At 36.8% G+C, this 27,165-nt stretch overlaps 1 pseudogene; it reads right to left on the bottom strand.

Annotated features, from left to right (window-relative positions):
• Positions 1-2,375: 2,375 nt before the first annotated feature.
• The window catches only part of LOC121431313, a 30,562-nt pseudogene continuing 5,772 nt past the window's right edge, over positions 2,376-27,165 (bottom strand).

The following is a 27,165-nucleotide window of genomic DNA, read 5'->3' as shown; positions in this document are numbered from 1 at the left end:
TCTATACTCAGCTCTTTCACTGGATTCACTCAACCCTGCTCACCCATTAACTGTGACAATTGTAAGTGTTCAGTTCATGAGACAATTCTTTTCATCATGTTATTGCAAGTGTTCCTTTATTTGCTTACCTTGCTACGTAGACGTTCCAGAACATGAGATTGGTTGGACGCATATCTCCCATCTACGCTACTTCTTCCATCCCACAGCTTCAACACAGACAGTCAGCTGGATGCTTATCTGCTCTTGACATAACCCAAGAGGATGTACATCACAAACTCGATCTGCTTTCCAAATTCCAGAGTGCTGGACCGGATGGTATCCATCCTTCCTTGCATTTTACGGGAAACTGCACCTTCGGTGTGTACACCATTGGCCTCATCTGCACTAAGTCGTCAAAGAAGGCAAGTTTTCCTTAGCATGGAAAACAAGTCACGTTGTTCCAGTTCACAAGAAGGGAAACAAGTCCGGAGCTACTAATTATCGATCAATATGTTTGACTTCAGTACCACGCCAAGATCATGGAGTCGCTGATCAGAGACAAGATCGTCGAACATCTGATGGAGAATGGATTTATCGGCGATTCCCAACATGGATTTGTCTCAGGAAGATCAACTGTTACACAGCTGCTCCAGACACTAGAGGACTGGAGTCCTTACTGGATCAAGGAGAAAACGTTGATGATTTTAGAAAGGCTTTGACAGTTTACCCCATCAACGACTTGTGACAAAACTAGATGCATACAACATCCAGGGGAGCTTCAAAACTTGGATTGCTGATTTTCTCAGTGGCCGAACCCAGAGGTAGTAGTAAACAATGCCAGATCTTAGTGGTGCACGGTAAATAGTGGGTGTCCCAGGTTAGCGGGCTCGGCCCGACATTGTTTGTGCTGTACATCAATGATCTTCCTGATGTTATGGAATCCACTGCAAGGATCTATGCAAATGATACTAAGGCCTTTTCTTCTGTCTCCACTCATAATCAATGCTAACTTTCCAAACAAGTTTGCACTCACTGATGGACTGGTCCTCAAAGTGCAACTTTAGTTCAACGACGATTTGAAATTCCACTAGCAAGTGTCAAATGCTGTCATTAAGGCAAACATGATACTGATCAGCATCATACGTACTTTCAGTGTCTTGATTCGACCACTATCCCCAAACTACTTAAAGCTTAGTGCGGCCATTCCTGGAATATGAAAATGTCATCTAGTCACCACAGTACATTGTTGATGCTAAGGCTGTCGAGAGAGTTCAGAAGAGAGCAACAAAAGTAGTCTCCAGGATCAAACATCTTCCATACAAGGAAAGGCTTGAACACCTGAACGTACCATCCTAGAGTACAGAAGAAAGGAGGTGACATGTTCAATTGAGATCACTCATGAAGTCGACAGTCTTGCCCAGACCACTTTTTCAACTAGCTGACAGTACTACAAGAGGTCACATGTTGAAACTTGTAAAGCCAAGATGCAGAACAAATGTGAGAAACCAAGCTTTAGTCACCAAGTAGTCATGATTGGAACTCTCTCCCAGCTGAGGTAGTTGAAGCTTCCACGGTAGACACCTTCAAAATCAGGCTAGACCGACACTGGAAAGATAAGCATTATGATTCCCACTACTCTAATGAGATATGAGAAGTCAATTTTCACCAACTTGCCCCTCTGTCTCAGCATGAAGGAAGCTGACAAGCAGATAGACTGGAAGCTCGACTGCTGATTCAGCATTCTTCCAGTATTTGCGGTAAGGTAAGGTAATACCCGACCAACAAGATGTATCTTCAGTATCCGTGGCATCAGTATACTCACCACCAACTAGTACTGATGTGGAAAGCCTTATCAGATATCTCACAAAGACTGTTGATGATATTCTTCTCAAGCACCCTTTGGCAGGTATTATTATCTCTGGTGATTGAGCTGATGGATCAATGGGCGATCGATTTGCTAAGATGTTGCTCTCATATCAAAGATAGGATTCCGCTCTTACCATAAATATCGATTTTTTTTTTTTGTAAACACGTATTTAATAATTGTGAAATCTGTCTATGAAAACAGGTTTTCCTCCAGGGGGACAGTCAAATATATTGCTGTACACACGCGTGACCAAAAAAACCGCGTTTAAAGGGGTGTTTTTTAGTTTTGGACGCGGTTCGCGCGTGGACTCGTCAAGGCCATCAAAAACACACATTTTTAAGAAAAAGATGGTTTTGAAAGACTGGTCAATGGTCAATCGCGGGGTCAAACGTATTTAAAGAAGGGTTTTTCCACAAAAAGCTTTTTTTTTTAAGATTAGCCAAACTTGTTTAGGGTATGTTTTTTCCCCGAGGTCATATTTTGGCGACAACTTGTATAGGGGCCAAAATGTGTAAATAAAGCCAGCGAAAAACTTGTTTAGGGGGTTAGTTTGCACACAGAGGAAAACTCGTTTAGGGGGGTGTTTGGAAATTACTTGGTCACGCGTGCGTATAGCAATATAGTTAACTGCCCCCCGGGGGTTTTCCTTTTTGTGTGACGCATTGTCTAATATATGCATAATACTTTTTTTTAATATGGGCTCGGATTTCGGGAATGCTTACGTTTGTGTTTACTATGTCCAAAAATAAGCCCGGTTTGTGGATTAAATTCAGGATATCGCATTACGTGCACTCATTCCCACATTCGATGTCAAAGTTAAATGAGTCCCCCCCCCCCTATTGGCATATATGCGTGAGGGTGTATGTCTGTGTGTTTGTTTCTGTGTATTTGCAGGTGTTTCTGCATTGAAGTGTGTGGGTACAGGCGTAGGGATGCGTCCATGAATATCCGGATGTGCCTGGAAAACAACAGAAAATACTATCAAAGAGCAAAAGGCAATGGAAACTTTAAATGAGTAGTTATGGTTGTTGACTAGATTAGTTGTTTATACCGAGTACTTCAAATCTCATAGACGGGTTCTTCCGATACTTCACAGGATGAAATCGGACAAAGCGTGCAGTAACGGGATGAGGGAATAATGTCGTCACATACGAGTTTCCATCAAAGTTTCCTGGATATGTCTGATGTAGAAAACACACGAGAAAACAATAACATACATGTATTATATTAGCATCATTGTTGATTTTATAGTAATGATAATCACACACTTCCTTAAAACAAAAATTCTATGGTTAGCATCATCAATTTTATTTTGAAAAATCGATATCCGTACCTTATTTCTTATTTCATTTAATTTTTTTTTATCAACAGTAGTCCTGATAAAAAATAGAATCTAAATTAATGCAAACTAAAAGAAGCATTCAACAAATCGAATGTATTAAAAGTGATTTAAGACCCCTGAAATCGATTTACAGCATACATTATTATCATACACATAGGCCTATTATCATTATTACTCACTTTCCTCACGCCACATTGGTCTTCCAGTGCAAAGATCCAATTGGTATTGTCCCTTGAGTATGAGATATGTAACGACGTGACCATTTGACCAGATGCTTCGCGAGCTCGTCCTTGACTGATTACACCAGTAACCAAAGTTTCATTGTTAAGTTCAACCTTTAGAAAATTCGGAATGTCGAAGAGAAGAGGATAAAATGTAAATACAACTAGAGAAAACCTCTTCACTGGTTCCCGAATGCACACATCGGCATTGTGTATACAGTGCGTATAAAAAATACACTTAGATAAAAATCCTGTAAAATTATACATTTGTAATATCCTGAAGATTTTTCCATGGTTTAACATTGGTACAGATCCATTTAAGCAGATGACGATATAACTGTCAAAAAATATTTCAGCTTGAGTGAGCACCACTTACTTTTGAAAAGTTAGTGAAAAATGATTTGCGCAGAACCTTGGAATAGTTATGCGAATAAAAGTAGACCTTAATCATGAAGAATACATGGAAATAAGCTAGTAAAATTGATTTGAAGATATCTTTTACCTTTTCTAATTGGTTTCTTTGCACAAAACACTTCGAAGAATGCCACTGCACCCCACCCCACTCCCTTACACACCGAGGCCATCGTGACGATAATTGCTTTACACTGAGCTGTGATTTACATGAAATGGCTTAGGTTTGTTTTGATTTTGTTAATCATTGTCAAGCTTGGGGAAAGTGTGGAGAAATGAGTGTTTAATGAAAAATGAAATGTAAACCCACTTTGAATACTAAAAACTAAATGAAAAATGCTGGAGATATCCGATATAAATTTTTTTGCAGATTCAGTTATGTCCTCAGATCCACCCGGCACAAAAAGGGTAAAGGTTGTGCTTGCTAAATGCTAAAAGTTTAATTTGGGTGGCAAAATTGTTACAAAATGCTTGAATGTATCTGTTTGATTTCAATTAATGAAAAGTGCAAGGGAATGTATGAGAAATGTTTCGCAGGGTAAGTTTGATTTCGCCTTTTCCAATCCACTCAGCGTGAAAACGAGCAATTCGGCGCAAACAGATTTCAGCAAGCTTTACAAAAATGGACAGTGCTCACTCAAGTGTAGCATTATGTCAAAACTTTTACTTTCATCGGAAAGGTGAGACCCAGACCCAAGATTGTATGTAAAAAAAAATTACCCACATGTTATATATTTTTTTAATTCCCAGGGCTTTTTCAAAGTGTAAACTTTTTTATACGCACTGTAGAAAAGCAATAGTCACTATACACTATGTGTGTGTATTATGAATGAAATATGACTTGAATCAATGTTGACAGCATCTTTGTCACTCATCGTCGAACTAGCTTGCATATTCATGTATAATATATAACCTTGTAATTCCAGTTTTTCATTGATTAAACGGAGGTCAGATAATCATATAAATTGGAATTGGAAGTATAAAAATGTTCATTATTACATATTACGTAATTGGTTCTCTAGATAGTTTAGTTAACATTGATCACCGATAGCATTTTTTTCATCAATTTAATTTTCAAAAAAAAATCTGTTTTTCGTTGTCAATCAATGATTCCGTATACTACACTAGCATCTGAGGAATGCAACAAATTTTAGTGCTTAATATATGCACAATTCAGTGATATGCAAATGAGAGAGTCGATGATGTCGATCACTATTTCCTTCATTTTTTTACTATAAGAAATATTTCAAGTTTCTCCATATTTCCATGTGAAAATAAGTGTTATTCCTCCCTGAACATGTGGATAATAATTGTTTCATAATTGCATATCATTGAGTTGTTCAAATAACTGTTTTGTGACAAAAAAATGAACAAAACTTTAAAATGTCATAACTTTCTTATTTTACATCCAATTTTGATAGAATTTTCAGCATTATGCTTGTCGATTGTTCTCTCGTCATTAAAATTGATTTCTGTTTAGGGTGGACTTGACCTTTAAACTGGTTTGCACTAAAATACGGTTTACGAACGTAGATAAGAGCGGGCTCTTATTTGGACTCTCGCAAAGACAAAGAATCGACTAAATACGTTACAAGTAGGAAAGTACTGAAGAACAATAAATACTAGAAAGGGGTTCAAATTATAACAGAACTGATCACCGAATCGTTTCCTTTCCCCTTATTTTTTTTCAATTACTGGGATAAAAGATTAGGGAGAGAGAAGGAAAACAGGGAAACCCAAGGATTCGGTTGTGTTACTCTATCAGGCTTACTCCCGTTATTTAGAAATGACGTCATCTTGATGTAATCTCCTCACCCCCCCCCCCCCACCCACTGTCCGAATCATGAGAATAGTGAATTTTCTTTTAAGGATGTTCAGCGACGTGGGTGTATGGCCGCGTTGTTCGTGTTATCAGGAGTCATATCCAAAATTTACTTCTTGATGTCAATCAAGAAATACGATATTTTTTTCTTGGTATGAAGAATTCAATTTTCTTATGTCAAAAAGTGAACTTTGATGTCACGAATCCTTGTTCGTATTAATGAATGTTAAAGGTCTTGCAATAATAGAGTAACGAAGTGTGACGTCATCAATTTTCACTTTTTATGTATCAGCATTTTCGATAGCATATTTCGGTAGAGCATGATGAAAACACCCCACAACCAACATTTGGTGGGAATTGGTCCATCGGCCCCAAGAAATGACCTCATGAATACATAATTACCCCCATTAAAGTCAAAGTATTTAGAACCATACAAATGATACACTGGCTTCAATGGGGCGAATTATGTATTCATGGAGTCATATCTAAGGCCCCCATGGACCAATTCCCACCACATTTTAACTGTGTGTGGGGGGTTCATCATGTTATACACAAAAAATTGTTTCAAACACGCTTAAATGTTTAAAGAAAATTTATGACGTCATCACTTCGGTTCTCTATACCGTGTCTCTTAAAGCCTACATATCGCAGAGCGAACACAGGCTATCGACGAAGGAATACTACAACATGAGCTAAATTATATTCAGACACGTCGAAAAAAATTACTTTCACCCATTTGTTGCTATCTGCCTTAACGGCGACCCATGCTCCGACGGTTATGCCAAGATCTTCGGGTGTATTAAGTCTGCCCCTGTAAGGTTCATGGTCGGCTGCAAAGAACGATGAGGCAGTCAAACTGCTGTCTGGTATGCGACCGTCCTCTACTCCGAGCCCCTCTCCTAGCAAAGGAGGACGACATCCAGGTTTGCCTTCAACGTTCAGTGCCGCTGAAATGAATAACAGATCAGTATAAAAGTTGATAAGGAGTCTCCAATCTCGATGATCAAAATATATGGCAGTCATTTGAATAGAATTGTATCTTAATTATAATTCATAAATGAAAACCAATTTCAAATTGGCTAATTAGTTCTTGGTACCGCCGCGCCGGTAAATTTGACTTTCAAGTTGTGCAGCGCTGATGCTGCGCTAGCACTTGTCCTGCCTGGGGCGGCGGCCGCCCGCGCAAAGGTCAACACATCACATACAGTTCTGCGCTGGAGTGGCCGTACCTCAAGTGATGTTCGTGTACAGTGTAGGTTTCACTCCACTTCACTACACCTACCCGAACATCAAGGTACAAAACTCGCTCTGATACTCCGGAGTGACAAAGGTGGGATTTTATGGGGGGAAATATAAAACTCATGTAACAACATGGCCTTTTAAAGAATATCAAGCCAATCAGAACTCTGGATTTCATGCAAGTACAAAATTTCAGAAATCTCGTCTTGTACCTTGGTGGGAAAAGTGTGTGATCTTGACCCGATTAAAAGGTGTTGCATATCCAGAATGCCATTGTAAGAAAGTGGAGAAGTTCAGCTTTATGGAAGAAAATTCAGTTTTGAGGCACATTTTCAGGCCAAAAAATTACTTATTTATCAAAATATTGTATACAAAATAAATGACCAATATGAAAGAATAACATTTACTCTATCTGATCGTGCAATGATACTTCATTTAACTAGAGGTTACATGTAAAACAGGTAAATTCTCAAAGAAAGAAAATCTCACAAATCACGAGATTTTGCAAGGAGGAGGATTCATCCACGAGATGATCTGGATGAATCTGGCCCTTTTGCTCATTAGCACAGGGACCTGCGGTCTGACGTTAATCTATTGTAGGCCCTGCATTTCGAATATCTCCAGCCAGCTGTTATAGGAGAGGCTCGCCGGCGGCTCAGGGGGCATAAAACATGTATACGATGATGACCATCAGTCGTATTGTACATGCATGTATGGTGTGGGGTGTCGCGTGAAAGAATTTAGCACACGAAAAACAGATCTATCTACTAATATGACTGGCGAACCATTTCTATTATGAATAGCGAACCTCTTCTACTATTAAGACTGGCGAACCTCATCTACTATGATTAATGGCGACTCTCATCCACTATTATGACTGGCGACCCTTATGATCAACGAACCCTTTTCCTCCTTATTACTGGCGACACACTTCCTTGATTATGACTAGCGACCCTCTTGTTGGATTATGAATGGCGACCCCCCCATCGTTGATTATGACTAGCGACCTCTATGAACAAAGACCCTTATGAATAGCGACCCTTATTGCTATCATGACTAGTGGTCCTTATGACTGGCGGGTGGACCCCTTCTGTACATACCTATGACATCTGTTACAGGTCCAAACCCATATAGTTCCATCCTCATAGCTATACGGCCGTAAAATGTCTTTGGATGAATCCGAAAAAATCGCCCAACGATTGGTCTAATGAACATATGAGTCACGTAGCTATTTCTATCATCATTTCCTGGAAATACCTAGAATAAAACAATTATTCAATAAAATATATAGTTTGAAAGAAAATTGGACGGTATAGATTTGTGACAGTTTCTCACACAATGTTGACAAAATTATTGTTTGGAATATTGCTTTATTTTTGCTATTTTTTAGACAACATGACTGAAAGTTTATCATCAGATTATTTTCTACGGTTGTACGGTCATATTTTCACCCCTTTTCTCATTACCTCGACTGATCCAGTGTACACATTTAGATAATCAGTCCAAGTAATGTTGTCCAAACTAGAAGAAACGACAAATGATGTGACCCAATGATTGTAGTTGTGTCTTCCCTGAACGGTTACAGCCGTTATTATATAACTGGACTCGAACTGGACCTGCATCCATTGATACTCATCGGAATTGAATGGAATCCAGGCACCATTAAGGTTCAACCGACCATAACGACCGCAGTGCAGGTTAGCTTCATAGCAATCCGACTCAGATATTGCCGAATGCGGTAACGCACCACTTTCAAGGCCAAGAGGTCTACCAGATACATTACACGAGTTCACTGTGGTAAATGGCAAGATACACGTTATTAAATCAGGGTGTGAAAATATTGAATAAGATAATGAATAAACTAGAATTATTGGTAATACATTGCGTCCTAATTTTCTCATTTCATTTTAGTTCACATCGTCATATCTTTTCCCACATTATACTGCGAGGACACAACATTGCTTAAAATATAGCAAGGTATTATACCTTGTGGTGCCAGTGTAGTTGGCAAGGGATGGTCAAATCTCTAGGACCATTTTAATCATATTAGGCCTAGGATTTTTCCAATTAATGAAAAAAAAAAATAATAACAGCGATGATTATTATTCTAATATTAAAACTGCAACTTATACTGTAGTATCATACCAAAATACCCTGAACACTGGTACATGTCTACTCCTCCCCTCCCTATTTACTTCTTATCATATTGGAGCATTTAAATACATAATTGACTTAAAGGTCAAGTCCAACACAGGAAAATGTTGATTTAAATAAATAGAGAAAAATCAAGCTAGCATAACGCAGAAAGTTTCATCAAAATCGAATATAAAATAAGAAAGTTATGACATTTGAAAGTTTCGCTTATTTTTCAAAAACAGTGATATGCATGACTCGGTGACATGCAAATGAGACAGTCGATGATGTCCCTCAGTCACTAATTGGTTTTGTTTTGTTTTTGTTTGAATTATACAATATTTCAATTTTTACAAATTTGACAATATGGACCAACTTGACTGAACCATATAGCATTAATAAATGCTAATTCCATATGTTCAGGGAGGAATTATTATTGTTTCACTTGACAATGAAAAGAAAATTAGAATATTTCATATTTCATATAATGAATTAAAAAAGTAATAGTGGATGATGTCATCAGTCTCCTCATTTTCATACCGACTAGGATGTGCATATAACTGCTTTGTGAATTTTAAGCGAAAGTTTAAAATGTCATAACTTTCTTATTTCACATCCGAATCTGAAGAAATTTTCAGTGTTATGTTGGTTGGATTTTTCTCTTTTTATTCACATAAATTTTGTGTTAGGGTGGACTTGTGCTTTAAGCTGTCTCGATGATGATGGTGATGATTATGTATTTGATAACAAAATTAGTGGTAGTAATAGTATTTCGGCAATAGTCGCGTAGCAGATATACTCACCAGGGCAACATATTAGGGCTATCGTCTCGCTTTCGTTGATTCCACCAACTCTAGTCTCGAACCAGCAGTCAGTTATGTTCATGACGTCATCAGGACACACCACTGATACAACCTCAGAAGGGGGGTCGATGAAATCATACAGCGCACCGCTTACAGTAGCAAATACTCCTTGTTTGAGATGAGGGAATGTAAAGAAAGCAAATCACAAGCTTTGTCGAACAAATATACGCATGCATTCGTATTTCCGAAGCTTCGTTATTCCGAAGGTTCGGATATTCCGAAGGTTCGTTATTCCGAAGATTCGTAAGTCCGAAAACGAAGTGAGGTTCGTAATTCCGAAGGTTCGATAATCCGAAAACTAAATGAGGTTCGTAATTCCGAAGGTTCATTAGACCGAAAATGAAATGATTAACGAACGTTATTTCGTTTTCGGACTAACGAACCTTATTTCGTTTTCAGATTAACGAACCTTCGGAACAACGAACCTTATTTCGTTTTCGTACTGTCGAACCTTCGGAATAATGCCACAAATGTTCGGATTAACGAACCCTTTTACGTTTTCGGATTAACGAACATCGAGGTATAGGCAATTTACGTGTTTCGGATTAAAGAACCTTCGGAATAAACGAACCTTCGGAATATATACATATACTACATATGTACACATATACTGTATTTACATATAGAACGAGTTACTGAACACGATGCTTCCCGTACATTGAATAAAAAAATGAACGATTGTATCGTGTAAACAGTTACTACAAGAACTAATCAGCCTTCCCTTTACCCTTGAAATCATAAAATCATATTTTGATAAGATACCAGAGTCTTCAAGCGTTGAAGTATTACAGTTGTACATTAATCTTGATATATAAAACGCTCCGATCAATTCCTTGCCATAGAAACCTACTTGTTAAAATCATACTTTAAATAAAATGAGCCACTACCTTTGATTCCACGAACCCGAACCTCTTTTTCCTATTCCCCATGAATATTTTAGTAAATAGGGGCACTTGAATGAAGAGTGAACCGGCAGGCCGTACATACAAATATCAAAATGTAATGATGAGGATTATCATGATGGTGATGATGTTGATGATGATGATGTACATGATAGTGATGATGATGATGATGATGATGATGACGATGGTAATGATGGCAATGACTAGGATAACATCGATGATCGGCAAATCATATAAAGTGTTAAGTACCTTCAAATCCTAGGTACTGACAAGCCAGCTGAGACAGATTCATGTTCCATTGGTGTTGATGTATCAGGAAATACGTGTTAGAGCGCAGACGGGATGTCAGAGCAAGTGGTCCCTCGGATATATTATCACCAAGAAGCTTTACAGACAGGACTTTCGTGTCTATACATATTGATACAAAACTACAAAAACTGAAAGATATGTTAATAATAGCACCTTTGACATTATGGTTAATGGATTGTTTGGTGTGAACGTAATATAGAAATCTAAAACCAAAATTCTTTTAAGAAAGTGGATTTTGTGTTTGCTATACCGAATGAGCGAAGGAAAATGACACCACATAAATCAGACAAAAAAAATCCTATATTGGGACACAATAAATCACCACGCCAAACTGAAGACGTTAATTGTGCCTCGTAGATTCAGTATTGACATTGAATGGGATTTATTTATTATTTTTTATTATTAGCTCATGGACGACGAAGTGTATGATATAATATTGCAAGTAAATTGATTCACATCGTGGCAAAGGAAATAAAGGCTACAGTTATGGCTATGAATATGTTAGGATTAGGGTTGTGGTCACTTACCATTCTCGCATTTGTTACCATGGTAACCATCGAAGCAGAGACAGGAGAATCCAATTTCTGTTTCCTCGCAAGTTCCTCCATACTGGCAGGGATTCGAAAGGCATGCTGCAAAAGCAGAACGAAAGATAGAAAAGAATTATATTGTTTGTATGACATTTAAGAATTTGTGTGCTGAAAAATACACCATGCCCATAACAAGTAGCACAACGAACATTTAGATTAAACTGGTTAGAAATAATATCATATGAAAATCTTTTTCAATTGTTGTATGATCATATAGCAACCATGTCTCCGGACTCGACCATTACATTCGCTAACCTCCCTTGCATAACAGTTGACACTGATTTAATGCAGGAGGGGGACTGATTCATATGACTCCACTTAATGTCTTATCAGGAGTCTGATACCTCCATGCTACCCACGATATGACACTTCTTGTTTTGAAGTAAACGTCACATAATTTCCCCCCCCCTCCGAAAAACGACAATAATCATAATAAGTAAATGAACTTGAAAAAAAATAACAATAACATCAAATAAATACACTTATTGATTGACTGATTAATTCATTAATCACAAAATAAATAGACAATTATTCATTTGCAAACCGTGTCTTAGTATGCCATGTAAACACATTTCATAGTAAGTCTTCAAATTGATAACTAAAAAAATAATGGGCCTATCATTAATTATCGAATATTGCTGTCCCTAACATATTTACAAATTGTAACATTGACTTAAAGGTCAAGTCTACCCGCATACATTCGTAATATTCCGAAGGTTCGTTATTCCGAAGATTCGTATTTCCGAAGGTTCGTAATTCCGAAAGTTCGTTAGTCCCAAAAAGAAATGAGGTTCGTATTTCCGAAGGTTTGTTAATCCGAAAAAGAAATGAGGTTCGTAATTCCGAAGGTTCATTAGTCCGAAAAAGAAGTGATTAACTAACCCTATTTCGTTTTCGGACTAACGAATCTTCGGAACATCGACCCTTATTTCGTTTTCGGATTATTGAACCTTCGGAATAACGAACCTTCGGATTAACGCCATAAATGTTCGGATTAACGAACCCTTTTACGTTTTCGGATTAACGAACATCGAGGCATAGGCATTTTACGTGTTTCGGAATTACGAAGTGTAACCAAGTCTACCCCGGAAAATTTTATTTGAATAAATAGAGAATAACCAAACTTGCATAACGCTGAATAATCCATCAAAATCGGATTAAAAGGAGAGTTATGACATTTTTAGTTTTGATTTTTTTTTCACAATTCAGTGACATGCAATTTAGACAATCGATTATGTCCTTTAAACTAGTTCTTCATTTTTTATTATTTGAATTAAACAACATTTCATTTTTTACATATTTAACAATGAGGATAAAATTGACTGAACCATGTAGTATTGAACATTGCTAATTCCACATGTTGAGGGAGGAATTAATCGTTTTTCACTTGATAATGAGGAGGAAATTAGAATATTTCATATAATAAAATACAAAGGAAATAGTGAGTGTATGACGTAATGCTGTCTCAGGGTGACCAGATTTCACAAAATGAAATACGGGACAAACGACAAAAAAGATCAACAAAGAAGGCTATATACACAGTGATGTTAGCCTTGTGAAAAAAATATAAAGAATTGAATGGAGGGTGAACGAAAGAATGAAGGAGAAAGAAAAAAAACGAAAGGAGATGAATTGAGAAGAAAGAAAAAAATGAAGGGGAAAATGAAGGGAAAAAAGAATAAAAGAAAGAGAATAAAAGAGTCAACGTCATTCTTTGAATTGATGTAGAAAGAAAGAAAGGGAAGATGAATAAATGTGTAAATTCAAAGACAAAATAAATGAGAAAAAAGGAAGAGGAAAGAAAAAATGAAGGAAAGTCATGTTTTCTTCATTCTTTGAAAGTAAGAAACAAAGAAAGAAGAAAAACAGGAAGGGAAGAAGGAAGGAAGAAGGGAAAAAAGGAATAAGGGAAAAGAATAAAAGGAATAAGGGAAAAGAATAAACGAAAAATAAACTAAAGAATGAAAGAAAGAAAGAAAGAAAGAAAGAAAGGAAGAAAGAAAGAAAGAAAGAAAGAAAGGAGGAAAAAGAGAGAGGAAAGAATGAAGGGAGGAGAGAATGAAAAAAAAAGAAAAAAATGGAAGGAGAGAACGGACGAAAAGAAAACGGAGAAGGGGAGAAGGAAGCAAAAAAAAAAGTTTAAGGAAAAAAGAATGAAGGAAATAAAACTTTGAAAAAGAAGGCAGGTAAGAGAAATAAGGAAAGAAAGAAAAATGAACAGAGAGAGAGAGAGAGGAAGGATCATAAAAGAAAGATAGGAAATAAAGATAGATGGAACCAAACAGGGCAAGCAGGAAGGATATATAGAAGGATAGAAAAGAAAGAAAAGTTTAAACTTCAAGCAAACAAAAAAATCCAATCATCTCACAAAAATCATGATATTTGGTGCTTTTTAAATATATCTTTCAAATAAAAAATAAAATGTTTCAGAAATGAATACAATTTCAAAGTGAGACATTGTCAACTTAAAAATTAGATGAAACATCGCGTCATGATACACAACAAGACTCAAAACGAAAGCTGTAACAACTAGATCTAGTTATGAAAACTCATAAAACTTCTTTCTTCGATCACATCTCCAAATCAGTAACCTGAGAATCCATAATATAATACAATTTTCCGCCGATTTTGTGATTATTTTGGTGGAAAAACTGTTTATCATGTCATTGTTTGCACCATTGAGAATCTGCTCCGATCCTAATTGCCTATAGCCAGTACCTGCCGCACACAGGCGGGAGGCCAGTTTGCAATGTATTGGGTTAATTAGCAAGAAAATCACCGAAGAACTTGCAAAGGTTTAATTATCAATTTTAATGTTGCCTCTGTTTCGTTATCCGTTATCTGTTGGTTACTTGATGAAAATTCGTCAATTTTAAATGTATTAACTACATTTTGTTCAATATTCTGAAATACGGGACAAATAGGCGTCCCGGGAAGGGTTTGTCGGGACGCCGGGACACAGGAGCAAAATACGGGACGATCCCGGGAAATACGGGACATCTGGTCACCCTGTGCTGTCTCCTTATTTGCATACCGACCACGATGTACTAAATAACTGTTCTGTGAAATTAAGCAAAACTTTTAGATGTCTTAACTTTCCTATTTACATCCGAATTTAATTCAAAAGATAATAAGTGTTCTACTTGTTGGATTTTTCTGTTTTTATTCAACTCAACTTTTTGTTGGGGTGGACTTGTTATTTAAGCGACAAACGGGATATTTCTATCAGGTCAGTTACCATTATTACAATTATTTAAACGTCTTCTTATGTGGATAGGGCCCGAGTAAAATTAATGTTACCGTAGTATTGAAGTATTGGCGTATATGAATACTGGATGGTCAAAAAACCTTTTCAAGGTGTCGCAGGAAGTACATGGGATTGCCAAGAAAAACATCGACTTACTCTTCAATATTACCATTCGCAGTTTAAGTGGAGGGTAACGTTACAATAAAATATATAAAAGAAAGGCACGATTAAGAAAAGGTACAAATGACAAAAAATTTAAATTTAAGACTCTATTCAGTGTGTTTGATTGTAATTTGTGTTGCATTTTAACAAAAAAAAATAGAAATGAAAATTTACAGAACATAGGAGAAATAATAGGGCCTACAACCAAGGAGACAGGAAAGCACTATCATGAGTAACAATGCTTGAATGAATGTCATCTGTAAATATTGGTAAAGGAATGATCATTATTCTGGAAAGGTGTCCGTATGACATTAAGGGTAAAGAGCAAATCTATAAAATATTCACGTCCGACCCCATGTATGTGAGACCTTCATGAAATATTCTGTCTCTGATATCCGGTTTTTATGACAGTCTGCAATTTTCTCGAAGGACCATGACTTGGTAAGTCTACGGAGTGAATTAAGAAATGGGAACAATGGGGTGGAACGTGAAAAAGGGTTGAATATTTTATGGAATCACCTCAAACATAACATTATATCATCTGGTGAAGAGGCAAATGTACGAAAAAGTATTTGACATTGACTAATAATCAATTTAGTAATTATTCGTCTCGGGTTAACACAACCAGGTCTGATGACAATACAGACAACACTATACAAGATCAGACGATTCAGCTACACCCTGAATGAAAAAACGGCAGTAGTGGACCATGACCCGGAAGAGAAAAAGCATTGGAGGGCACAGCATTGTTTACAAATAATACAGTACCCCTCCAATCATTTTGTCTTCTTCGGGTGACGGTCCGCCACTGAAAAAAAAGGTGATTAATCATCACTCTTCGGGTCTCGTGTCAATTATATTGAATATCGACGTGTATCTTGTTAAAAACCTATACAATGCCGTAATCATATTAACGCATGAGACAAGTGATCTGCATCAGAGAACATTATCTTAATTAATCAATCATCCTTTCATGGCAAGTTGCGTCGTCTTGATGAAGAATGCATGAGTATACATACTAGAAAGAACAGTGTCATCGACATCTCAATAGCATGAAAAATCGAAAAGGTGAAGTACAGATCTGAATATTCTATTGCTGCAAAACATAAGATCGTGCACCATTTTCAAAAGTTTTTTTGTCATCTAACTTGTATAAATCCGTATTTACCTTGTAAATTAGTTTTAAGAGTACCCAACAAAAACATAAATTAAATACATAAATATATACAATTACAAATACATACATATATACAATTACAATGAGAGGATCAGCCTCGATTCTCCCATTTTACACAAAAATGTCATTTTAGTGCAAAAGAATCTTAACAGAAAGCTTTAAATAATTGTTCAAAGAGGGGTATATTTGATGTAAAAATTCTTTATCCAGCTATAATTATGTTTTATTTCACATCCTATACTTCCTTGAATCACTGTACTGTTCAGTGTAAGATGCAAGATATGCTTACGCTTATGTTCCTTTTTCAGTGTTTGGTCTCTCTCTCTCTCTCTTCTCTCCTCTCTCTCCATCACTATGTTTTTAAACTAATCATCATGGAAAATTGAGACATTTAAATTTGGTTTTCCATGTGTGATTATAAGAAAATAGAAGTAGAGTAGAGAACCCCGCTCATATAGCAAGTGTAGCTATCATATTTCCAAAAATGACTCTATTTCGTTTTCACGTTTCTGTTTTAACACCAATCTTAACTTCAAGTGCAAACGGAAATCGCATGAAGACGGGTAGGAAGCCTGGCAACATAATCACCTTTTCATTTAATAATATGTTGTTTTGAAATACAATTTACCCGTTTTGTATGTTAATTCTCATTTCAATCAATTTTACTTTCATTTGCATATTAAACAATACGTCACATGAATAGCATTTATGATGCGCCGATTATCTAGTTGCCTTTTCTGTATTAGTCCGGCTTTAGCTCCCCCCATCTCACTAGGATGCGATCATGGCGACCATGGCGACCATGGCGATCTGTCTAAATCCCGCAAAGCGTAGCAGAATCGTCCTCGAATTCTATTTTTAGCCTGCGAGGCGATTGCACATACAACTTCACTGCGACGGACCTGCGCTGAAGGCGATGATAATACGCTGGTAGTACGACGCTGCTCACTCTCTTGCCACGATTGAGCAGATGTGATGCGCTGCTTCTGCGATCAAAGCGACCGTACAACGAGGCCCATACGCTAATTAGGACCTCGGTACGGTGTGCTACGATGGAACGATTGTGTTACGTTCATGATGGGTTCTTGAAACGATTTCAAGCAATCAGCATATTGATCGCGGCACATGAGACATTTTTCAGTCGATTGCCAACCTCCGACCAAGATGGATGTCCAGAATTTGGTTGGACTTATACATCTTAGCATTATACAACAACTTCAATTAGAAGTTGAATACGAGGACCTGATACGAGGACAGTACAAGGAGGAGGCCAAAAAGATACTGGGTCCGATCCTGGCTGTCACTTAAGTCATAATTATATAAAATTTCACTCAAAAGATTCGATGAGCCTAATAGTTAATATGAAGGATGCATCCAGAATTTCATAAAAGAGCATAAAAATGTTTTATTATTTTGTTTATTTTTTTCCACAAAAGTGTGTCACTCAAAATTTTTAGGTAAATCCTTTCAAATTTGCTTTCAAGAAGTAGTCTACTGATGTGAGAGCACTCATAAGGGGGGGCACAATGCCAGAATCCCCATAAAGTGTGCTTTCCCAATCAATACATCAGTGATCGAATCATTAAAAATTTAATATTGTTTACTGTCACTGTAGTTAGAATTCATTCTATTTTTAAAACATATTCAATTTATATATTTTTGCGGAGGTAACCCATTTCGTCATCAAGACATGCGAGCGTCTTTTTTTTCTCTCTTTCAAGCTGGCTCAGCAGTTAGATTTTCATCCTCCTACTATACCTCCTCCTCCTCCTCCTCCTCTTCCTCCTCCTCCTCTACCACCACCAACATCAGCCGCGCAGCAAAAGCGCAACGCGAATGCCTGCAGCGGGCTGAGAACGTGTGCCACATGCCACCCAAAGGGAAAGCGTCGTGGTGGAAACGGTGTGAAGCGTGTCGAGCGCAAGGCAGTCGCCTCGTAAACGGAAGCAGCGTAGCAGAATTGTCTTGGGAACGGGCCTGAAAAACACGGGCGATCGGTGCCGCTTTTAATGCGCTTCTACTACGCTTTGTGCGTTGGAGCTTCGTTACAGCTAGGAATATGTCGTTTGTAATACGCTCTTGACTCGATTATGATGCGCTTTAGCACCTCCGCGATCTCGCTACGTAAGTTTTGAACATGTTCAAAATTTTGTGGCGACCAGGAAGATGGTGGCGATCCTTGCCGCTTCAGAAAAGATCAAGGTACGACGGAGAAGATTGAAAAGATCAAGCCACGTTCAAGCTACGATATACCACGCTTTGTCGATTTTTGACGATCGCAGCGGAATCGCCATCTAGTGAGATGGGGGTATTCGAGGATTAATCTTGCCGGTACCTATTCACCTCATCTGGGTTGAGTGCAAGACAATGTGAATAAATGAAGGAAAACACTCCATGAATGGGATTCGAACCTGCGTTCCTATGATTACAAGACGAGGGTCTTAACTACAAGATGACAACGCCTCCACAATAACAGAATATACTCTGATAATAGAATGATATTTTGCAATAACAGAAACATATGTTTATGAAGGGTGAACAATTCATACAACATTTTTTTTCAATAATTAAATGTCCAAATTATATGTACCTGGTTCGGTGCAAAAATAATGACGAGCATCCTCAGAAATCTCATGATCTTTGGATATCTCTTGAGTTATCCAATCCAGATCAGGTGTTAGGGGTTTCGGTATGTATTGCACAGTTTCGCCATTCTCTCTAGTAATGATGGACATGACGTCATGGTCACGTGAGGGCACACATCTTGGACGTCAAGCGATGCTACAATGAAATTATGAAGGGATAAACAGGTGAATTTTAAGATATGGTAGTTGTCATTTGCTTGACTTCAAAGTTAATTTTCAAATTTCCATTTTCCAATTTCTGGCCTTTCGGTTTTTATAAAGCCAGGTAATGGTTAGGGTACCCCCCCCCCCCTTTAACGCATGTTGTGCATATCAATAAGGCCTATTAATCTATGGGGCGGTGTGAGTCTCTTGGACAAAATTTACCGATTCATCTATATATTTATTTATTTATCTTTATATTTGTTTACTTATTTACTCATTTATTTCTTTATTCATTTCCGTTCAATCATTTTCGTATTAAATGTCAAAGATGGTTTGAGTAAAAGTAAGGAATAATATTGATTTCGAATCATGTCACCGCAATTAAGATTATTGTCATCTAACCTCAATAGAAAGGCTGATGAACATCAATATTTAATGCCGAGTGAATAGATGACACTTGAAAAACGTAAATTATTGAATATCGGTTAAAACAGAGGTCTTGCGCGGCAAGCGAGTTTTATCGCGAGGTTAAGTTAATCAATGCGATATGCTTGCTGCACAATGTCATTAATTTAATAGCTTGTATCGATGTATTTCAAAGTAACTGTCAACCTATCAATTCTGGTTTCAGAAGTTTATTTAAATCCACCCCCCCCCCTGAAAAAGAAAATCCTGTGCAGCGAACCTTGAATTTAATTAAACTTAAATTGTGAGTATAACGGAAAATGCATTAAATTGTCAAGCTTACTGCTTACTAATTATGGAGTTCTTCATGAATCATTTGATCCAAATCAGTTGGAATTTACTTCAACCAACCCATTTTTTTGTCCTAGTAATTATATGTTTATTTCCCAATAGTTCAACTGTCCATGCACGAAACCACCTAAAGGTATTTACACTACCATGCACCAAAAACTTTGAAAATATGTTTAATGTTTAAAATGAATATAATAATTTTACCTATTCAATATTTGTCACGTGTTTATCACTTATATAAGAGAAATAAATATAAATTAAGCCTTTATAATAAGCATACTTGCTTATATAGCGCTTAACTTTAATCAGAAGTCCTTTAGCTCTCTATACACATTGTTTAAAAAAAACTGATTTTGCAGAAAAAAGAAGAATTTGCAGAAAGCAATAACAGAATCATTCTGTAAATTCATAAAATAGGGATTTTTCTGCAATTAAACAAAACAGGTCTGTTAAAAAAAGGGAAAAGTGTGTTTTATTAAAGGAAATGTGTAAGGCTCCATACACCAAATACCAATTTCCTGTAATTTTACATGATCTGGTAAGATTACAGGTGTTCTCGAGACTCTGCTGCAGGAACTTCTTTTATTTTAAAGGACAAGTCCACCCCAACAAAAACTTGATTTGAATAAAAAGAGAAAAATTCAACAAGAATAACACTGAAAATTTCATCAAAATCGGATGTAAAATAAGAAAGTTATGAAATTTTAAAGTTTTGCTCTATTTTGCACATCTCGGTCGGTATGCAAATGAGGGAACTGATGACATCACTCACTCACTATTTCTTTTGTATTTTATTATATGAAATATGACATATTTTGATTTTCTGGCATTGTCATGTGAAATGAAGTTTCATTCCTCCCTGAACACGTGGAATTCCATTATCCTAGCATTTGTGTTTCAGGCAAGGAGGTCCTAATCATCAAATTCGTAAAAATTTAAATATTGTATAATTCAAACAATAAAAAACACACGAAATAGTGCGTGAGTGACATCATCGACTCTCTCATTTGATGTAAATGGCTCGTTCAATAACTATTTTGTTAAAAATAAGCGAAACTTTGAAATGTCATAACTTTCTTATTTTACATCCGATTTTGATGAAATTTTCAGCATTGTGCTTGTCTAATTTTTCTCTATTGATTCAAATCAACATTTTTTAGGTGGACTTGACCTTTAAGGATAAATTTTCTAACAGTGCAGTAATGCAACAAAAAATCGGCATTGATATTAACTTGACGTTACCACGGATCCAACATCATGCCTAGTTCAAATGAAATAGGGAATAGGTCTGATATAACCTGTTTAATATAGAAAGATTTTCAGTTATACCTGTTGCACAAAATGTGATCGCGGTCACGAGCATGATGAAGAAAGTAACTGTCCCTTGACCAGTTTCCTGAATATCACAAACATCAAATGATTTATTTATGAATGCATGTATACATCTAAATTATCATTCCAGTTAGGTATGTCTGAGAACGCTGTTGCACCACAAATTGTCACCCACACAAATTGTCACCCCGCGACAATTTCTGCAAAGTCTGACACCACAAATTGTCGCCTCGCGAAAATTTGGGCTGCACGTGCCAGACTCAATTTTAAGCATATTGCGCCAATAAGTGTCGGCAAAAAGAAACTTACATATTGTCGCCAGCACACTAATTGTCTTCAACCACCAGTCTGGTGTGTAGTGTATGTGCGTCCTGGTGTGGTCGTTATTTGTTATAAGGTTGTGTGCGTTATGTTAGGGTAAGTGTTGTGTTTGGGTGAGGGTGGTGTGTGTGTATGTGAGGGTGTGTGTTTGTGTGTGCTTGTATATGTGTGTATTATTATTATCATTATTATCATATATTATTTTTGTAGTTTCCACTTGGTCTAGCAGTTTCAGTTGGTCAAACTCTCTGATCGTCTATTATTAGCTAAACCCATTTGCTCTAGTAACAGTTTGTTCTTACTTCCACCTGTTCTTTTGTATAGGACTTGGTCGAATTCTTACTTGGTCCCATGACCACTCGGGTCGAGTAGCCAAATGGTCTAATCGCCTTTCGTCTAAACCCCATATAAATCCTAATAACCATATCCCAAATAATGTAAATCTTAGACCAAATAGAAATTAGACCAAATGGAAATTAAACGGAATGGTAAATAGGCAAATGACAATTACACCAAAAGGTAAACTGGTCGTAGACGAAATGGAATTAGACCATGTATAGGATGAGGCTAAACTGCCATTAGTCAAATCGGGTTAAGACCAACTGGTAATTCACTTTTAGGGGATGCTGATATAGGGAACAGCAGCAGAGCCAGTGGAAATTCGGTTTTACCCACTTGATCGTACAACAGTTGGACTAATTCTCCTTTTGTCTATTAACAAATGGGCTTAACCCATTTTGTTAACTAATAATTATATCTAATTTGCAATTGGTCTAATATATACCTGGGGCCCGTTTCATTAAGGACTTGCAACTATTGTAACTTTGGCATTGTGGCAACTACAACGGTAACAGGGCTCAGCAGCCAATTACAATCACGGTTGCCATGGTAGTTGCCATAATGGAAAAGTTACAACAGTTGTAAATTTTTATGAAACGGGCCCCTGGTCTAATTCTCATTTGGTCAAATGAAAGCACGTCTTGGTCAAGCTCCTGGCTATATTCCAGGATTTTTCAGTTGTAAATCCAGTCATCATCATGATCATGGTGGCAATATGGTGTAGTTTAATGGATTATCTGCTTTTACAGTTCCCATCCTTCTAAACAAAAGTAATGCTATCGAGCATAAATTTGCGTTTGCGTGACCCCCAAGACCTGAAATAGCTTAGCCCTGGAAGATAGGAAAGAACCATCTGTAAAATAACTTTGCATCAAAACTCACAAAACATCAACAAACATTTTATGAGTCGTGTGATGCAGTAAAGGCTTACTCTAGTGAATAGCTTCTGCACTCTATAATTCTGTACAGTACCTTACTATTAATCATTATCATCATTATTATTATTATTACTATTGTTAATCTTATCATTATTATTATCATCATCACCATCATCATTTACAGATAGAGTTTAGGTACTCAATCTTTGCAAATGTGTGGTGAATACGATTAGAAACTGGATCTTTCAAATCAGCATTCAATCGCCTGTACGATTGGTTAAAAATGTCTCACGGAATTACACGCAAATATATATAGACACTGGAGGCAGTGTGTATCGGTAACATTATTTATAATCTCTTTTAGTTTCCACTGGTTAGAAACTCTATTGGATTTGGTCGACAAATAATTTAGAAATCTGCTTACCTCGATTAAATTCCATTTCTGTTTCCCATGTTTAGACATGATGCTCCGCTGGATGCTTAAAGGCTTCTAATCCTCAAGCCTGTTGTGTTGGTAGTTACGGTAGCTCCTATCATGCATATGTTAGGCCTATACAATGGGAGCTCCAAACTTGATTGATGAATGATATTAGATTGGAGAAAATTAATTTTGGAGCTGATGCATGTGAGCAGATGTGTAGAGGTCGCTCATCATCTTTAAATTCCAGGAAAATTACCCATTTGGTGATTGAACCCCTGAATGACCTTAAAAAAGTGCAAAAGAATTTATTTTGTAAAGAATTTCTCAAAATGATCTACTGAAAGTCCCCAAAAAGTCGAAGGGTTGCATGGAAAGACGTCTAATTGTCAGAAATTCAAATAGCTGCCATCTTGACAATTATACACGATTTGTTAGTACAGGCACTGACCTGATCATATCCATTTTGCAAATTACTGCTGAAGCATGACACTATCACCGTTGTCATAGGATTCATTTTAAATAAATTAAGACATCAGTCTGATTATCTCTATAGAGGTCAATGACCTCAAAGCGTAAGAATGTTAATGCTTTGCATCATTATTTAATGGTAAAAATGGCTATGTTGTAAGAAGATACTGTTAGGATCTCTTCATATTCCAGCGATATACAAGGACACTTGGTGAGTATCCTAGGTTTTGTCCTTCGAGCAAACAGTCAAAAGGTAATCTACCTTAAAACATGAGGATATTGCTACTTGGCATCAAAGAGTTCGTTGTTTTACTAAAATGAAAAGCTGTTGTTTCTTTTCTTTGCCGATAGCCAGATAATTTGCGATATACTCTAAAAACTTATGCACCTTATCCGCCTACCATTCCTGTCAATGAATGAATTATGTTCTTTTATTGTTTTAATTTTACAGGAAATTTTTAATTTTTGTTATAGAAATTTATTTTACCCCTGACCTTCCAACAAGATATTATTTTGAAAATCAAGAATGCTTTTAACAGTGTCCCGTTAAAAATGAAATCTTCCTTGAGAGAGTGAAGTGATTGGTTGCAAAAACCCACGCTTCATTTTGTTCTCTTATACATGATATAGGTCAACATAATCGGAAGAACATAGGCCTAATTTTTATTTTGGTCAGTGATTTGTATGTTTCTCAGGAAAAGATATGGAAATTTGATTTTTTTTTCTCTCTCTTTCTCTTTTGCACTCATACAAAGGTGCATTCTAATTTTATTTTATTTTACTTTACTTTATTTTATTTCATTTGATTTGCTTTTGCTTTTATTTTATTTATGTATTCACATCAGTATCAGAACTTCAAAATATACAATATACAAAGGTAATATATAACAAACTAAAGTAATAGCCATAATAAAGGCAGTGAAATTAAATATCAATAAGATGCATAATACATTTTACAACATGATAATTTCTAAAGGAAGACCGCCATCGTTTAGGCTTGATGCAATACATGTACATCTTCAGGAACGTTATGTTGATCGGCAAAGGGGGCTACAAAATTCCGCACACATTCGTAATTCCGAAGCTTCGTTTTCCGAAGGTTCAGGTATTCCGAAGATTCGGATATTCCGAAGATTCGTTATTCCGAAGATTCGTATTTCCGAAGGTTCGTAATTCCGAAGGTTCGCTAGTCCGAAAACGAAATGAGGTTCGTAATTCCGAAGAATCGTTTATCCGAAAACGGAGTGAGGTTCGTAATTCCGAAGGTTCGTTAATCCGAAAACGAAATGAGGTTCGTAATTCCGAAGGTTCGTTAGTCCGAAAACGAAATGATTAACGAACCCTATCTCGTTTTCGGACTAACGAACCTTCGGAACTTCAAACCTTATTTCTTTTCGGATTAACGAACCTTCGGAACTTCGAACCTTATTTCGTTTTCTGATCAACGAACCTCACTTCGGAACTTCGAACCTCATTTCGTTTTCGGATTAACGAACATCGAGGTATAGGCAATTTACGTGTTTCGGAATTACGAACCTTCAGAATTACGAAGTGTAACCCATAATTCAACACCATCTCTCTAAATCTATTGCAATAAACTATACTAATACAGTTTTAAATGACCCTTTATTGCTGGGTGGATGTATGACTCTAACCGCATAAAATAACGCTTAATACAGATAAGACCACCGGGTACCCTGCGTGCACTTTTTTTTTAACAATTCAATTGTGGGCTAAGAATTGTTTTGCACTACCATGTTCAATGTCGGACTGACTTTAAAAAGAGTATCATGAGTAAAAGTAAAACATCTACATGCAATTAACCATTCAATAGCAGTGCAATTCTATTATGGGGTTATGTTAGCCTTGGAATATTGTCTATGATGGTTCAAACCAATTTGTATTATGCATGCATTAAGTCTACGTACTGCATGTACCAAAAGTAATTTTATTGACTTGACCTCGGTATAAAATTTGATTGCATGTTTGTCTCAGATGTCTCCTTTTTTCGCTATAGCGTCGAAGATGCTGATTGGTGTCATGGGGATTATTGTCTTAGGGAGAACTGAACTACTTTCTTGTGATTCAGGTGACATCATTAGACATACAGTCTATATATTTGGTTATGATGATACAATTTCAGTGTATATGCCCTCATCAAGATCAGCCTATATGATATTACTACTATTATTTTAATGGAAGTTGGGTATTAAGTAATGCAATACCCGCATAATTATTTGATCAATAAAGACTGATACCAACAATGCCCACATCGTATTTGTTGTCGTTATGTAGATAGTTAATTTTTATTCTTCTTTGAACAAACCAGAAGTCTGTTTAAGGTATGGCTAAAGGACTATACAATACAAGTTCACATTGTGTTAGCACTACAGTAATACAAATCATAGGGCTTTAACCTTGCGTGTGGCGATAACTTCGAAATTAATTTCTTTCTTTTCCAAAATTTATATTTACTCGGTGTGGGCAATATTTGTTTCGTTCAGCATTCTTGTACTCGTTACAAGCCTTGAGTTTTCATCGACTTATTCGGTCTGGACATTTGAGAAACTGCTTCATCTTTTCACCCTTCGTGTTTTAGGATGAACGAGTCTAACGCGAATGACTTATCCGGCGACGACGTGTCCAGAGACGCGAAAGAGATTCATTTTCGCAACGCAGCGCTGCCGCCGGATTCTGGAGCACGATTAAAAAGAAACCTTCACGTAAAGATGTTGTAAGGAGTTGGTGGTTTGCATTATCGCGTAGTGCCCCGGAAGGAATAGGTGTTGCTGGACTGAAGTACATCCTTGTGTCAAGGGAGCGTCGAAGCAGAAGGTGGGGAAAAGGGAGTTTTCGCATCACGAAGCAGAACGAATTCAAAAACAAAGTAAATGTATTAAAAATGAAAGTCATATCACAATGAACAACTGAGAGGTCTTCGTCGAAAATTGCTGAACCGGACAGCATTTTTCGTCCTGTGGTAGATGACAAAATTGAAAACATATCATTTGTCCAGATTCCAGGATGAAACTGCTGTTTTTGAATTCAGCAATTTCCGACCAAGACTTTTTGGTTGCCCTTTCTCATGAGGGGCACTGGATAATACATTTTATATGTTCTTGAAAGCGTTTGCGGTGTGAAAATTTATTCTAAAAAAGATGGAGGATATTGGCAATGTCAGTGGCCATGATGACGTTATTCATAAGTGTATGTATTAACTTTGCAAAATGGCCGTTGCGGAGAAAGTTACAAATAAAGGCAAATCCAAAACCAAACACGAGAAATTTTTCAACAAATCAGAAATAATCTTATCCCAATTTCTGTCACTTTGGCAACAGACCCCAGATTTATCGCCTTGTGACCCAATATATATTGTTGTGAGTATATAAACTTAAAATGTTTTCAACAAATTCGAAGAATTTTTTTTTCTGCAACAAGGTGACATGACCTCTATTTTCGAGACTTTGCACCTTTTGACCTAAGTACTCGAAAATAAAAAAAGTCGAAAATAACAGGATTTAAAGAAATATCTAATGTCGCAGTCATCATGGTCATGTGAGCGGAATCGAGCCAGACTGACCAAAGCTATAGGGGAAG

The sequence above is a fragment of the Lytechinus variegatus genome, chromosome 17 (assembly GCF_018143015.1).
Source record: "Lytechinus variegatus isolate NC3 chromosome 17, Lvar_3.0, whole genome shotgun sequence".
Classification (NCBI taxonomy): domain Eukaryota; kingdom Metazoa; phylum Echinodermata; class Echinoidea; order Temnopleuroida; family Toxopneustidae; genus Lytechinus; species Lytechinus variegatus.
This window is presented reverse-complemented; position numbering and strand designations above follow the sequence as displayed.